The 16,439-nt window shown below is 35.7% G+C and overlaps 1 long non-coding RNA gene across 1 annotated transcript in view; it reads right to left on the bottom strand.

The window, feature by feature from the left end:
* Positions 1 to 13,306, bottom strand: part of LOC104857551 — a 14,456-nt gene extending 1,150 nt beyond the window's left edge. Inside the window, exons 1-2 of the long non-coding RNA XR_778883.1 lie at positions 13,254 to 13,306; positions 1,883 to 1,977 (exon numbers count right to left, since the gene is read on the bottom strand). This is a non-coding gene — a long non-coding RNA (uncharacterized LOC104857551). The remainder of the gene's footprint in view (positions 1 to 1,882; positions 1,978 to 13,253) is intronic.
* Between the last annotated feature and the right edge of the window lie 3,133 nt (positions 13,307 to 16,439).

The raw sequence follows: 16,439 nt of genomic DNA on the forward strand, positions 1-16,439 counted from the left end.
AGAGAGAGAGAGAGAGAGAGAGAGAGAGAGAGAGAGAGAGAAAGAGAAAATCTGAGACATTGTGCATGGGTGATAAGATCATGAAATCCCCGAGAAAAAGATGGAGAATTACTGTGACAATTTCCTTTTCCATCTGTGTGTATATTTGTGACAAAAACTTTTATATCATGAAGTGAGTTAAAAAGGTGTTGGTATGATGCATATTTGTTGATAAAAGTGGAGTGGCCTATAAGCTAGTAGGTGATGAGTCCAAATTTTGCTTCCTAGTAGGATGTTAGTTATTCTAAAATGTTTTTGCTTATAGCACTTCTAAAATCAAATGTATGGAGGCTTTTCCTCACCAATAACCATCTCTCCAACTCTCCAGACACCTAGTCTTTCTCCTACAATTGAGCTCTGACCTATCCAGAATTAGTATAAGGTTGTACAATTTCAAGGGCTGAGTCCCAAAGACTGCCCTTACTTCTGAAACCAGTCACAAGGAGCAAATAGCAAGCCACCCAACTTCTGTTCAACAAAGCTGGGGGCTCCCCACTTCTGCTCTCTTTCTGGTTCAACAACTTTCTAGAATGGTTTATAGAAAAAGCATGGAAACACTTCACTTATTGTTACTGATTTTTTATAAAAGATACAAACAGCTAGATGAAAAGGTACATGGGGACAGGCCCAGAAGGGTCCCAAGCATAGGAACATTTATCCTGATAGGAATTGGTGTGCTTCACCCCCACTGGTACATGGATATGAAAGCGCTCGTGGTTCCTGACATCTGAGTAAGGTGGAACCATGTTCTGTAGAATTACTTTCATTGGATGGTTCCTGCAGTGTTAACATTAACCCTAGGAGAAAAGTGAGAGATTTGGAGGGTGGAATTGTAGCAGTAGCCAGTTGTGAGGGTTAGGGTGGATGCTGTTACAGGAGTTGTCAGCTGACTCAGTTGATGTAAGGAGGTATCAAGTTAGTTCTGAGTTCTCTTCCCCTTTTCCCTGTCTCTGGAGTACTAGTCAGCCATAAAGAATGAGAAACTAGAGACATTAATAGCTAAATGGATGTACTTTGAGAGCATACTCTTTTTTATCTCATTAAGCTTATTGGTACATTTTAGGTATATAGTACAGTTACTATATAGGTATATAGTACAGTCATCATTGGAATCTTGTACCTTTACATGACAGGCCTTGGTTCTCATTTTTTCCCCATACCCCTGCCCTCCCTTCACCCCCTCCTCCCTTCCCTAGTTACAAATCTTTATTTCCATTTTTTCATTTTCTCCTATTTTTTTCTTTTCCCTTATTTCCTTTCCCCTACCCTTCCCACTTTCCCTACACCTTTAGCCCTTTTCTTCCTATTTCACATTGTCAATTATACCATACTCTTATGTGAAATAAATAGGACACACATATGTAAATATTGAATTTTTTCTCTAGTATGAGAAACTAAAAGTGTAAATAAGGATCAAAATGTATAATTGACAATGTGAAATAGGTAGAAAAAGTCTAAAGGGGTAGGTGAAGCAGGAGGGGAATGGGAAAGGAAAGAAGGGAAAGGAAAAAATGAGAAAAGGAAAAAGTGGAAACAAAGTCTTTGTAAGGAGGGAGGAGTAGAGGGGTTGAAGAGAGGGCAGGGGAATGGAAAAAAAAAAAGAACTAAAGTATATCATGTAAAGGTACAAGTTCCCAGTGATGAATGTAACTGTATTATATACCTAAAATGTACCAAACAACTTAATGACAAAAAGGGGGAAATATTCAGTACTTATGTCTGGTTGTAATTGTTATGCTGGTAGACAACTCAATGTTTATGCATCTGATAAATTTCTTTTTAGTTAAATTTAATTATAGTCTGCAATTACAGAACTGGCAACTTAGGAAACGTAAAGCGGTACCTGATAGAGCAGAATGAGCAGGATTTAATCTGTTGGACAGTGGAGAGGCAGTGTAGTTCTTGAGAAGGGAAGTGAATATTTTGAAAAGATTGATCCTGTGGAGATTAAAATGAAAGATGGGTTAGATGATGCTTGAGTACCAGAGTAATTACATATAATATACACATTAAATGTATGAAATATACATACCTAGGAAATTTTTTTATATTGTAAAGATAGCACATTTTCACTGAAGGAAATTTGAAAAACTCAAATTAGAAATATGGAAATAAAGTATTCATAAGATGTCGTCTTTGAATCTCCTAATGTTTTGTCATACTTTCTTTTAATCTTTTTTCCTATTATATAGATTATATATATATTCTTATCATATATATATATATTTTTTTTTCCTATTATAGTAACATAGTTGTGAATATGATATTTATATAATGTTTTGTACTAATATATTTTTGTGTGGCATTGTTGAATATCTTTGAAATTTGTAAGATAGAAACATTTGATGTTTAAATGCATTAATACCACCTGAGCTTGTATTTTTACTTTTCTTTTTTATAAGTTTATTAACATATAAGGTATAATTTTGTACAGTAAACTAATCTATGCAGCAGACAACTGGGTGAAATATAACTATGTATATACCATGATACCACCATCATGACTAAGGTATTGAACATTTCCACTACTGTGAAGGGTTTTATCATGTCTTGTAACAACCACCTTTCCCTAAGCAACCACTGTTCTCTTTTATACCATTGTGTGAATTTTCTGTGAAAAATTATATATGAAAGCAATCCTAAATATCCTAAAATATATGTATGACTTTTTGTGTTCCTTCTTTCACTCATTATAATGCATTTTAGACTCATCTATGTTGTTACATCTATCAGTGTTTTTTTTTCTATTTTTACTTTTTATCATGGAGTATGCTGCTGTATAGCATATAATTTTCCCCATAAAATATGTAGGAAAAACAAAACTACTCTGCGAGTCAGATACCAGGCATTTCTTATGTATTTGTCTCCATTATATCCACTAAATCTGTTTCATAGAGCCTGTGAATCAAGTTAATACTTGCACACAAAATAACATATTTTTATATGTCATAGAATTAAAATCACTTGCAAATAATAGAAATCTCTAATGTTTAATTTATTTGAAATATATAAAATAATCTAAGGCCTTGTCTAGGTATTTGGAACATATTAGCAATCCAAAACATTTTCCTGACTGAATCTGTATTCTAAAGAAGAAGACATATTTTGTTTATAATATACAATTAACATAAGGATGTAAGTCATCTTTCTTGTTAGAAGGTGATAGTATTTTTGTAAAAAGGAAAAATAGAGCTAAGACAAGGCAGACCAGGAGTACCAGGAGTATGTTAGGGGTAGAAGTAGCTGGCAAGATTAGAGAGTGGCAAGGTTAGGCCCCAGTGGGATCTGAGTTTTAAAATCTGAAAATGTCAAGGATATACTTATCACAGCACTTTCCATGTAATTCTTTGTAAATGCTATACAGGTATGTAGGTATGTAGGTATGTAATATTTATTTTGCGTAGTTATATCATATCTTCTTTAGTCAACCTACAGGGAGACATTTAATTCTAATTTTCTTTGCTGTATGTAATGGTATATGAAAATTGTGAATAAAGCTTTTGAATCATCTATTGTTTACTTGGAGCAGATTTTGAAAAGTAAAATTATTATAACAAGGCAAACTTTCTTTTATTCTTTTAGCTTTTAAATGTTGAATTACTGTATTCATAATACAAAATTTCCTTAGATATATTACTTTTTCCTAAAAACATTGTTAGATGAAATTTGTTAATATTTTGATTTTTACATATATTATTAAAATGGATATAATTTATTTTTCTAATGCTATGACTTTTTTTCATTTTGTGGCTTCTCTATCATAAAATAAGTGAGGATCTTCCCTGGTCTCTGTGATCTCTGGAATAGCAGATGATGATGGAGAGTTTTGTTCCACTGAAAGTAGGAAGTAATTTTCCTTCAAGTCTCCTATTCTCGATCCTTACAGTTGGAGATATTTTTTCAGATTGTTTATATCTATTTAAAATTTTCTATTACTTATTTTTTCTTTGACTTGGTTCTGCTGTCTGTCTAGCTAAATTAAATGCTTAACTCACTAAAAATATTGGATGTCCAGGTGCCCATGATACAGCTGATCAAGTTGTTAGGGTTAGAAAAAGCAGTCATGACCAGGCAAGAACTTTACACACTGAATTGTTTGACTGTTTTCTTTTCTTTTTTTTTCTCCTTGAATTTATTGCTACATTTTAGGTATACTGTAGAGTTACATTCTTAATTGGGCTCTTGTACCTTTAAATGACAGGACTTGGTTCTCATTTCTTCCCCATACCCCTGCCCTCCCTTCATCCCTTCCTCCCTTCCCTAGTTACAAAAACTTTCTTTCCATTTTTAAATTTTCTCATATTTTTTCTTTTCCCTTATTTCCTTTCCCCTACCCTTCCCACATGGCCTGCACCTTTAGCCCTTTTCTTCCTATCACAAATTGTCAACTATACCATTAGGATCTTATGTACAATTATAGTTTTTCACACCAGAGAAACTATTCGGTCTTTACACATGTGTGACTTATTTATTTCACTTAAGAGTATATCCTCAATATGCATCCATTTTCCTATGAGTGACTCTAATTTCTCATTCTTTGTGGCTGAGTAATATTCCATTTTATAGAAAAACCACATCTTCTTTATTCCATCTCCAACTGATGGGCAAATGAGCTGTTTCCAGGTTTTAGCTGTTACAAACTGTGCCACTATAAAAATGGGTGTGCATATATCACTGTGGTATGATTCTTTCAATTCTTTTGGAAAGATACCCAGCAGAGGGATGGCTGGATCAAATGGAACCTCTAGTCCCAGCTCTTTGAGGTATCTCCATATTGATTTCCATAGTGGTTGCACCAGTCTGCGCTCCCACCAACAATGGCGAAGTGTTCCTTTCTCCCCACATCTCCACTAGCATTTGTTATTGGTTGATTTCTTGATAGCAACCATTCTTTGTGGGGTGAGGTGGAATCTCAGTGTTGTTTTAACCTACAACTCTTGAATTGCCAGTGATGTGGAACATTTTTTCATATATTTGCTTGATGCTTTTATTTCTTTGAGCAATGTCTGTTGGGGGGGGCTGGTTTTTTTGAGTTCTTTTTATATTCTAGATAATCGTCCTTTGTCTGAGGAACAGCTGGAAAAATTTTTTCCCACATTGTAGGTTCTCTTAGTTCTGTTGATGGTTTCTTTTGCAGTGTGGAAGCTTTTTAATAAGATGAGATCCCAGTTGCTGATTCTTTCTGCTAGCTCCGGTGCCACTGAGGATTTGTTCATAAAGTCTTTTCCTATGCCAGTGTCTTCATGAGTTCTACCTAACTTATCTTCGTGCACATTTAGTGTCTCTTTTTCAATATTTAGATCTTTAATCTACCTGGATTTTAGTTTAGTGCATGGTGAAAGATAAGGGTCTAGTTTTAATCTTTGGTAGGTTGAAATCCAGTTTTTCCAATACTATTTATTAAAGAGGCTATCTTAGTGGCACCCTCCCCTGCAGTCCCAAGTCACTTAACAATAGGAGTACATTTTGAGAAATCTGTCATTCAGAAATTTTTTCTTCATGAGAATATCACAGAGTGTTACACAAATTAGGACTGTGACATCACTAGGCAATATAATGTTATGTGCCTGGCATCATGTATACCATCATCACTGACTGAAACATCATTATGCAGCACATGCCTTTATCTAAATGATAAACAACAAATGGAAGATCATATATTAAATAAATAGTTGTAGACATTGGAAAGTCAACAGAGGCCTGGAGAAGGTAGATAAAGAAAACAGCCAAACAAACCATTAGCTAACCTTGTGAAAAAAAGGAGAGAAAAGGCTCAGATCCATGCAAATAGGAACCAAAAAGGTGAAGTCACAATAGATCCAGCAAAAATATAGAGGATCATCAATACCTACTTTGAGTATCCATACTCTAATAAAATAGAAAACACAGAGGAAATGAACAGATTTCTAGATACAAATGAATTACCCAAGTTGAACAAAGAAGATAAAAAAAAAAATTCTAAAAACCTGAATTACAATCAGTGAAATTGAAAATGTAATTAAAAGCTTACCAACAAAGAAAAGCCCAGGTCCTGATGGTTTCACTGCTGAATTTTACAAGACATTTAGAGAAGAACTACTGCCACTACTCTTTAAACTTGTCAATTAAATTGAAAGGGAAGCAATACTTCCAAAATCATTCCTGGAAGCAAGTGTAACTTTGATTCCCAAATCAGGGAAAGGCACAATTAAAAAAGAGACCTGCAGGTCAATCTCCTTAATGAATATAGATGCAAAAATCCTTAATAAGATATTGGCAAACAGAAAACAGAGTGTCATTAAGAAGATCATACACCCTGACCAAGTCAGATTTATTCCAGGGATGTAAGGATGGTTCAACATACAGAAATCAATAAATGTAATACACTATATTAACAGAGTCCAGGACAAAATCCATATGATCCTCTTGATCGATGCAGAAAAAGCATTTGACAAAATTCAACACCTGCAGGGAAGGTGTGATGGGTAGGGGAAGAACAAAAAGGGGAAAGAAAAAAATGTGAGAGAATGAAAAGATGAAAATAAAGTGTTTGTAGATGGGGAGGGGAGAAGGGGGTGAGGGGAGGGCAGAGGTAAGGGGAAAAAATGAGAATCAAGACTTGCCATGTAGAGGTACATGATCCCAACAATAAATGTAACTGTACTGTATCCCTAAAATGTACCAATAAACTCAAAAAAATTAATAAATAAAAAAAATAAAAAAATAAAATTTCCAATAAATACACTTGATTATAAATAAAAAAAAAATTCAACACCCATTCATGATAAAAACCCTGCAAAAAATCGGAATAGATGGTCTATATCTCAACTTAATAAAGGCTATCTATGAAAACCCAATAGCCAACATCATATTAAATGGCCCAAAACTGAAAACTTTCATGTTAAAATCAGGAACAAGACAAGGATGCCCACTATCACCACTCCTCTTCAATATAATTCTGGAAACATTAGCCACAGCAATGAGACATGAGAAAGAAATTAAAGCAATAAAGATAGGAAAGAAAGAAGTTAAACTGTCATTATTTGCTGAGGATATGATACTCCACAATGAGGACCCCAAAAATTCCACCAAAAGGTTTCTAGACTTAATTGATACTTTCAGTGAGTAGCTCAATACAAAGTCAAAATTCAAAAATCAATAGCCATCTTATAGACAAATAACAGACTCACTGAGAGAGAAATTAGGGAAATTATTCCTTTCACAATAACATCCCCCCCAAAAAAATGAAGTATCTGGGAATCAGTCTAACAAAAGAAGCAAAAGACCTCTACACTGAAAACTACAGCACTCTGGAAAAAGAGATGGAAGAGGATATAAGAAAATGGAAAGATATCCCCTGCTCCTGAGTAGGAAGAATCAACATAGTGAAAATGGCCATACTACCAAAACTGCTATACAGATTCAATGCAATGGAAATTGAAATTTCAAGACTGTATTTCACAGAACTAGGAAAAGGAATCTAAAAATTAATTTGGAATCAGAAGAGACCTAGAAGAGCAAAATCCATCCTAGGCAACAAACACATGACAGCGGATATAATAATTCCCAATTTTACACTATATAACAAAGCAACTGTGATAAAAACAGCATGGTACTGGCAAAGAAAAAGACTTGAGGATCAGTAGAATAGATTGGAAGATAAAAAAACAACTCCACATCTACTCAGCTACCTCATCTTTGACAAAGGAACCAACCATCCTCAGTGGAGGAAAGATAAGCCTCTTCTCAGGTGTTCTTTGTCATGGAAGTATCTTATTTCCACATCCATTTTGAAAGAGAGATTTGCAGGATACATTAGTCTAGGTTGGAGGTTGTTTTCTTTTAGTACTTGAAATACGTTACTCTAGGCTCTCCTTGACCTAAGGGTTTGTATTGAAAAGTCTGCTGTAATTCTGATGGCCTTTCCTTTGCATGTGATTTGTTTCTTTTCTCTTACTGCTTGTAGTATTTTGTTCTTCTGTTGGGTTTCTGGGATCTTGATTATTATATGTCTTGGTGTAGATTTTTTTTTTTTATTGTGGCTAGTTGGGGTCCTATATGCCTCAGTTATCTGAATGTCAAATTCTTCCTCTCTGTTTGGGAAGTTTTCTGTCATTAATTCTGTGAAGAGCTTTTTTCAGTCATTTGTATTTTCTCCTGCTTCTTCATGGATTCCTGTCAGTCTTATGTTATTCTTCTTTGCATCATCTAGGAGTTGTTGGATCGATTTCTCATGATCCCCTACTGTTTTTAAGAGACCTCTCTTTTCATGGTCAGTGACTGCAATCTTATCTTCTATATCTGAGATTCTATCTTTGCATTCTTTTATTCTGTTGTGTACACTTTCAATGGAGTGCTTATTCTCCTGGATATCTGTTTGAATCTGTTTTATGGATTCCATTTCTTTCCTATGTTGGGCGTTTATTGTTTCCATTTCTTTCTTATGCTGGGCCTTCATGGCTTCTATCATGGTCCTGGGCTCATCTATTTTTTTGTCAGTTTCTGTTGTAGAGTCTCGAATCATGACTTTCATTTTGCTCACCATTTCTATGGTTATCTGGGAAATTATTTCTGTCTTGAATTTTTCTAGAGCCTCATCGATCTGTTTTGTTACTTCCTGTGCTTTGAGTTCAGGGTGTCCTGGTGGTTCACTATCAGCCTTTTCATCCTCGTTTGCCCTACTTTTTGCCATTGGTGAACTGGCAGTCTGTCTTTGTATCTTGCTTAAGTGTTTTCTCATTTTTATTTTTGTGGTTGGGCTGTCCTTGGTTTAATCTCTGGGTTATAACCCAAATCTTCCTGATATAGTTGTGCCCTAGCTTCTGGGTCTCTAATCACCCATAGACATTCTCATCTTGATAACATCAGAGAAAACAGCTCATTAAATCAACCACAATCCTTTATCCCAACTGATACAATCAGCAAGACAATATGATCAAGCACAACTTGGAAACTGACAACCTGTGGTAGTCACTAGTCTATCACCCTTAAATCATGTGAATTAAATTGAAATCAAGAAGCAGTCCAAAACATGTCTGCAGTGAACAAAGTTTTCAATATAGTATATTTACCATTTAGGATGGGGGCTCAGACAGAGCTAGGATGCAAGACCCCTGATCTCAACTAGCTGATGGTAGAACCCCACGATACAGATTGACCTTTGGCTGCAAGGCCCAGATTGAGTTCCCTGACCTCCTGAATGGTTGAACTCCACACAGTTCTACTACAGGTTTCCCATGCCCTTTCTTTAAAGATGATCAAAGTTGGGAACTCAGAAAAATACCTTTTATGACCACCTCTGCCTCTGCAGAGTGGGTCCAAAGGCTGGCACAATCAGGAGGTCTGAGAATGCAGGGGTGGCAGGGTTCATGGGTGCCCATGTGGCTACCTTCCTGGTGCTGGAGCAGTGGCGGTGGTCTGGCAGGGGAGGACGGGGCTACTGGGCCCAAGGTCTGTGCCCAAGCAGACCTTCCTGGTGCTGGACTGATGGTGGTGGCCATAGATGCTATTTTTATTCTTTCAAAATTTACATAAAGTATTTCTGGACCAAAGCAGAAAAAATGTAAGTAATACCTTGAAGCAAACAGAACAAAATAAGGCAAAGTAGTTTAGCCAATGTTTTTCTTTTCCTTTTTGAATTTTTAAGACAGGGTTTTACTATGTAACTGAGACTGTATTTGAGCTTATGATCCTTTTGCTTCAGCCTTTTGAATGCTGGCATTACAGGTGTGCATCACCACTCTTGGCCTTGCTACTGGTTTTTATAACAGTGAACATTGGATAATGAAAAAGAGTGAACCCTGAGAGATAAGAAACAAATGAGCTAACTCCTATAATTTTCCCAGACATTTAGACCTTGGTGCCAGGCATAGAAAATCCAAGTGGATCCTGGGAGACTCCTTCAATTGAAGAGATGGGCTTGAGAAACTGGGAAGAGCAGGGTGGCCTGAATCTGCAGGGCAGAGTGCTACAGAGGTAAGAATTACACAGAAACAGAACCCTAGAGATGTTCAAAGAGTGCCTCCAAGTGCTCTGTGGAGTAGTGATCAGGACATACGTGTGAGACCAGAGAAAGAACCATCAGAAAAAATTAGAGGAGCAAGATCCTTGCACTTGCACAGGACCAGGAGCAGTATCTGTTCTTATCGTCCTGTACAGGAAACATCATAATTTACTCACATAGTATCCTGAAGGGTCTTGCCTGATTTGTGGAGAATAATTAGCCCTAGGGTTATGACTGCCCCATTTCTTTCTAAGACTCTTAAAAGCAAGGCCTGAAATGATCAAATTGTTTAATTCCACTGCACTTCAGAATAAACCTCAAAAATATTTATAGGAATACAAAAAGACCTAGTACCCAAACAGAAAAAAGAAATGGGATATCTGGCGTCCAAATGAAGATTATCAGGCATATGAACAAACATAATGAGATCACAGTTATTCAATTGACACTGACCACAAGTTGACAAGGAGCTAAAATTTACAGATGAGGATTTTTAAGGCAGTTATTACATTATATCATATACTCAAAAGGTTAGGTAGAGACATGCATTACATAGAAAAGGCTAAATTGAACATTTAAAGTTTAAAACTAAAATGTGTAAGATAAAAAATTCACTATGTGAGATTACTAGCAGGTAAGATATTGCAGACAAAAAAGATCAGTAAATTTGAAAGCTTTGTTATAGAAACTCCCCAAAAGAAAACAGAGGAAAGGACATTTACAAAATGAAAGCAGCATTGGGTATATGGGAGACACTTTAATGTGACCTAATAATGTTTAATTAAAATCTGTGACATATGGGTGAAATATCTGAAGAAGTAATGGCTGAAAAATCTCCAAATTCAATGTGCGCTATGCAGCCACAGATCTAAGCATTTCAAATAATCCCAATGACAGAAACATAAAGAAAATAACAGCAAGGCACCTCACAATCAAATTGTTCAACACCAGTTCAACACAAATTAAAGAGGAAATATTAAAAGCAGAGAAAATGTCACAGTATGTACAAAGGGACAAAGATGAGGATATCAGCAGATTTGTTTTGGAAACAGTGAGTGTAACATCTTTAAAGTACTGGAGGAAAAAGCCCCCTTAGAACTCTATACCCAGCAAACACATCTTTTAAAAACAAAGGACAGACTCAGACTGACAAAATCTGAAACCTTTATCACCAGCAGATTAACATTAACTTACTGGCACTATTTTAAATGAATTTCTTTTACCAGAAGCAATATGAAAGCAAATGAACATATGGATGTTTGAAATGGAATGGGAAACAATGGAAATGGTAATATGGATAGATACAGGAGATTTTCTTATCATTTAAATATCAGTGCGTGACAATTACATATCCATTACCAGAGTGATGAATGCCTAGATGATCTTGAACACTTCACTAACACTCCAAATTGTGAAAAATCTTCTCATATTCTCTTGTGCAGAATTTCTCTAGTATATATCCATACTTTGTGAAAATTGGTATTAAACGGAAACTTATAGACAACAAAAGCTTTTTTAGTTAGTTTTTATATTTAACTGATAATCTTTGTATATATTCTACCTAGTGCTAGGAAAAATACAATGATGACCACTTTGACTGTTCCTGTCCAACATAATAGAACAGGTCTTGCATACTATAATAAGTAAAAAGTGAAGACTTTTTCTTAATTCTCAATATTTTCTTTATTTGTAGACAAAATAATTATTTTTTAGAGAATCAAGATATGTTAGTGAGATTGTTGGATGCAAAATCCAGTAGTATTTCTGTATACCAATAACGATCAACTAAAAAATGTAATAGATATCATTTGCAATAGAACAAGAACTGCAAAGTGCTGGCCCATTGAATAAAGTGTGCCCAAGACCCTAATAAAGGATTATTTAAAAATGTCTACTAAGCAACATTAAATAATAAATGGAAAGGCATGTCATATCAATCACTGGAATAAGAAGTCATCATGTTAAAGACTTTTATTTCAATGTATTCAATGCTGTTAATTTTGAAAAATAACAGACATGTTACTAAATATTAAAATAAGGCCATAATTATAACAATAATATGGCACTGGTATTGGAACAAATAGATCAAAAGCAATACAAGGGGAAAATGACTGATTATTAAAGACAAATGTCCCCCAGATGGATGAAAAAAAGAAGCAGAAGAAAATAGAGGTGAATACCTTTGTGATATCGGGACACGGAAAAACTTGGTACATGAGATCAAACAACAACAAAAACTCCTATGAGTAGTATTAATGGATTGGCCTACATCAAAATCAAAGATTTTTGTCAATTGAAGAACACCACAAAGTTAACAGTTGGGTGACAGACTGAAGAACAATATTTATAAGCTTACTAGTTTATATTTATTTCCTTATTGGAAAAGCTGAAGAAATGCAATAGAAAAATTGATAAAAGGTATGGATAATAAGTATATGAAAGATTCCAATGTCATTATTAACCAGAAAAACACAAAATAATATGGAACTGCAAACAATTTAATACCACCACGCAAAAATAAAGAAAGCTAGATAGTATCAACTGCTGGTGAAGAGAAAAGTAAACTAGAACCTTATGTATTTCTCATATATTATAAATTGAATATGCCATATTGGAAAGTAGTGTGGCAAAAATATGAATTTAGGGCTTCTTATACATATTGCCAAATCATTTTTCCAAAAGTATAGTGCTTCTTGTAGAATCATTTCAGCTATTCAATATTTATGTTTTAAATTTATCAAAATTATAGTTAAAATTTTTGAATTTAAAAAATTATCAGAAAGGCTGAATACAGTTAATGTATTTTCTCTTCTGTAAGTTATCTACCTACTCAGGTATCTTTTGAGAATTTATTGTTTCCTTCATATTGATTCATATAAACTTTTGTATAAAAAGTATTTTGATTTCATGCATGTGCATACCATTATTTTTTGTATTCATCAGTTGTGCTGCAGTTACAAATGACCCCCAATTATCAGTTGTGTATTGGCTGCTTGTTAGTGTCTGCTCTTCTGAGATTTTTTAGAATGTACTCATATGTACTAATCATTCTAGGATCCCAAGGCTGGGAGCAGCCCCATATTGGTATATACTTTCTTTTTTGGGAAGGGTAAAACCTCAGGAGAACTGGTGGAAATATATAATCTGCTTAAGCTTCTGATCCCAACTAGCATTGCCACTTGTGTTGATGTATCATTAGCAGAAGCAACTCAGGGAAATATACTACACTTACAAGGATGAACAGCAAGTCACACGGCAGTGGGTGGAGATGGATGGTCCTCTCCCTGCGAATGGAGTAATGAATGACCAGGAGCAATAATACAACCTACAATAGAGCTTATTTGCAGGTGACTAATTTTGTAAAATGAATCCAGCTGTTATTTCTACCCTGCAATGATGTAACAGTGGGATGATAGTGTCTGAGGGAAGGACAATTTAATGATAAGAATTATTCCTGGGAAAGTATCTTATTATAAGTTTTGGAGGTTGGGCTGTTTAATCGAAGCAGAAATGTGGTAAACCTGCCATTTTGCAAGTTGGAGCCTGGTGAGTCTGTAGTAGTATTGGCTATTAAAAATACCTGAAAAAGGGAGGTGGTGTTTCAGAGCCAAGAAGGAGTTCAGAGACTGAAAAGTTTGCCAATTTTGAGAAATGTATCTTCAATATTTCAGGAGATACTGCTTTGGGAAAAATTTTGCCTATCTAAACCAGAAAGTTAATCCAGGTACACTGTGGAATAGAATTAAATGAACAAACAACAAATTAGCCTCAAGATACAAGTAATTCCCTTTGCTAGGCTCCACATCATTTATGATTAAAACAGTTCTTTTAATGGGTATGCATTTGACTTCTTTGAAACACTCTTACATTCTCATTCTATGAGTTTGAAAGAAGCCAATAATAGCATAAGTAGAAATGAGTGGTATAGATACAGGGGATATTTCAGAGGGGTACTGACAGGGCTTGACAATTGGGATATGGTAGCTAAGAGGAGAATCAGTGGCTGAGTTGTTGCCCTGGATAGAAGGAGAGATCCTTGAACATGGGCAGGCTGGAAAGAAAGGGAAGGGGTTATGAGGGAGACATAATCCAGAAGATATCCAATTATAAGATGATTTATTGAGAATATTAAGCACCCAAAGATTTCCCGTTATTTTTTTGCATCTGTTGGTTCTATTTCAAGGTGAACTAACATTATATTGACATCATAGCATTTATGCTGAACTGTTCTATAGATGCTGACACAGAGGCCCATAGCTGGGCCACAGAGTTGTCTCCTTTTCACACCCCCAGAGCTGCCCACCTCCTGACCTATTCTGTCATGACTATATTGAGTTCTTTAAGGAGTATTTAAGTGACTTAGTGCCCTAATGGTCCTGGCCTAGGTTCACTTCTGGAACTGCAAAGGTTGTGGCATCTCATTCCTGACAATAGCTGCATGTCCTTTCACCTTCTTCTCAGCTTCTCTCTGGGTGGCTGCTCCGTATGCAGAGGGATAGCAAGTGCTGGAGGTAGGTGTTGTTGCTGACTGAAAGGAGAGCAAACAGAACTTCTCTAGGCTTTTGTTTGTTCTGGCAGCTAAAGTTGTTAATTTACTCTTTGCTCCAATTAAAATTAGAGTTTTCCAGGTCTTTGGTCAAATTTCTTTTAGGAAACATGAATAGACTGTAATGGAACTGACAGGTGTTCTTAGTTATTGCTGGCATTGGCTGATCTCTGATTTTCTTTCCTGTTAGATTTGGATTAGAAAATGAAGGATAATTTAAAAGTTCAAATCAAAGAAATAATTTTATTGTCGTTGATGTTCCCTTCCTTTAAGTTTGTTTCTTGGAAGTTTCTGGAAAGAAGCCTGGTCTCGATTAGGCTTTATCTTACAAAGAGTTCTGACATACTTGCAGAATCTATCCACTGACAGGACTGAAGAAAAAAGTAGTAGGAGGTAAAGGACCAAGGGAAAAACATAGGAGATCATGAGAAACAGGCTAAAGGCTAAATGAGGAAGAATGAGAGACAGACAAATTCATGGAATGGAATCCATGGAACAGAAAAATCCATGCTGGTCTGTTATGAAGGGCTTGAGGCAGACTTACTTTAAGCTTCAGGGCTTCTTACTTGTAAGGTCTCCACAAAATTTGGATCTGCTCTAACTTATGGATCTAAAGATGAGAAACCATAATATATAGGAGCTCTTTGTGATCCCTCTATGACATGATTTGGTTTTATCTGGCTCATTGACATGGTACAATTTTAAATGCAGCTATTCTCAAAGCAAAAAAAGTTTGGGTACTGTGTGTAGAGCAGCGGGTAGGAGATGGATTTCAGCTGGCTAGTTTGGTTCAGTAATTTGCATAATTCCAGATAAAGAAATGATGAGAGTAATGAATAATGGTTATTGTGATACTGCCTTAATTATTTCAAGCCAACAAAATGGTAATATGTCATTTGATGCTAGACTTTTAAAGCTTGCTTTGTTTTGGATATATGTGTAAGCTTTAAAATTAGTCACTATAACATTCAAAGCTCTATTTAAAAGAAGAAAAAAAAAGAAAAGACAAGGATATGAACCTGAATGCAAAAATGTATCAAGTGCCAACATAAAACAGATGAAAACCGGCAATAGGCCCAGGGCTTGTGGGATTTTGGACTCTGGCTCAGTCATTTAGAATTGGCACCGAAGTGTCATTTTCCAGAGGCATCATCAGAATGGCTGGGTCTCTATAGCCTCTTCAGCTTTGTCAATTCTCTTCTGTTTATTATTAATTTGTCATGTTGTTTCCAAGCATTTCTGCATAGTCTTCTTGTTTGCAACACATTTCCGTTCATTATGAGCTCGGCAGACCCTCCTGAGGTATGATGTCATCTTTATCAGCCTGGTCTTTCCATTGGTAACACTGAAGCAGATAAGAGGAAGCTTGCTTCAGGTTTCACATTCAATCAATACCTGAGACAAAGCTCAGCAGTGGTGGGTATACTTGCTAGTCTTATACCTGGCTGTGGGAACATTCTGCTTCCATGGTTTTCTACAACATGTGTGTATATGTTTTTAACCTACAAGTTATTTTTAAATTAAAAAAAGAGGAAATATGTTCATCTATTTGATGCTTTAAGTCCCCAAAAAACTCACCAGGACTATTTACTGGTGATAAAATACAAGTGCCTTGTTGAGGAATGAGATCAATAAGTGGTGTACTCTAGGCTTAGCTCTGAACTCCAAGGAGATGGTTGTGCCTCCACTGAGGATTCCTCTCCCTTTAGAAAGAAGCAAGCTGCTCTGTTTCCATGCAGGTCTCAGGCTGAATTATACTACTGGGACAGATGTGTTGCCTCTGTAGCTTTGACTCTTTACTACCTCTTTTTTGTGATCAATACTGACATCACAGTACTGGGCAGTTCAGTAATGGTAGTCTTGGGGCTCATT

The sequence above is a fragment of the Fukomys damarensis genome, unplaced genomic scaffold (assembly GCF_012274545.1).
Source record: "Fukomys damarensis isolate Sample0158 unplaced genomic scaffold, DMR_v1.0_HiC HiC_scaffold_15, whole genome shotgun sequence".
In the NCBI taxonomy this organism is placed as follows: domain Eukaryota; kingdom Metazoa; phylum Chordata; class Mammalia; order Rodentia; family Bathyergidae; genus Fukomys; species Fukomys damarensis.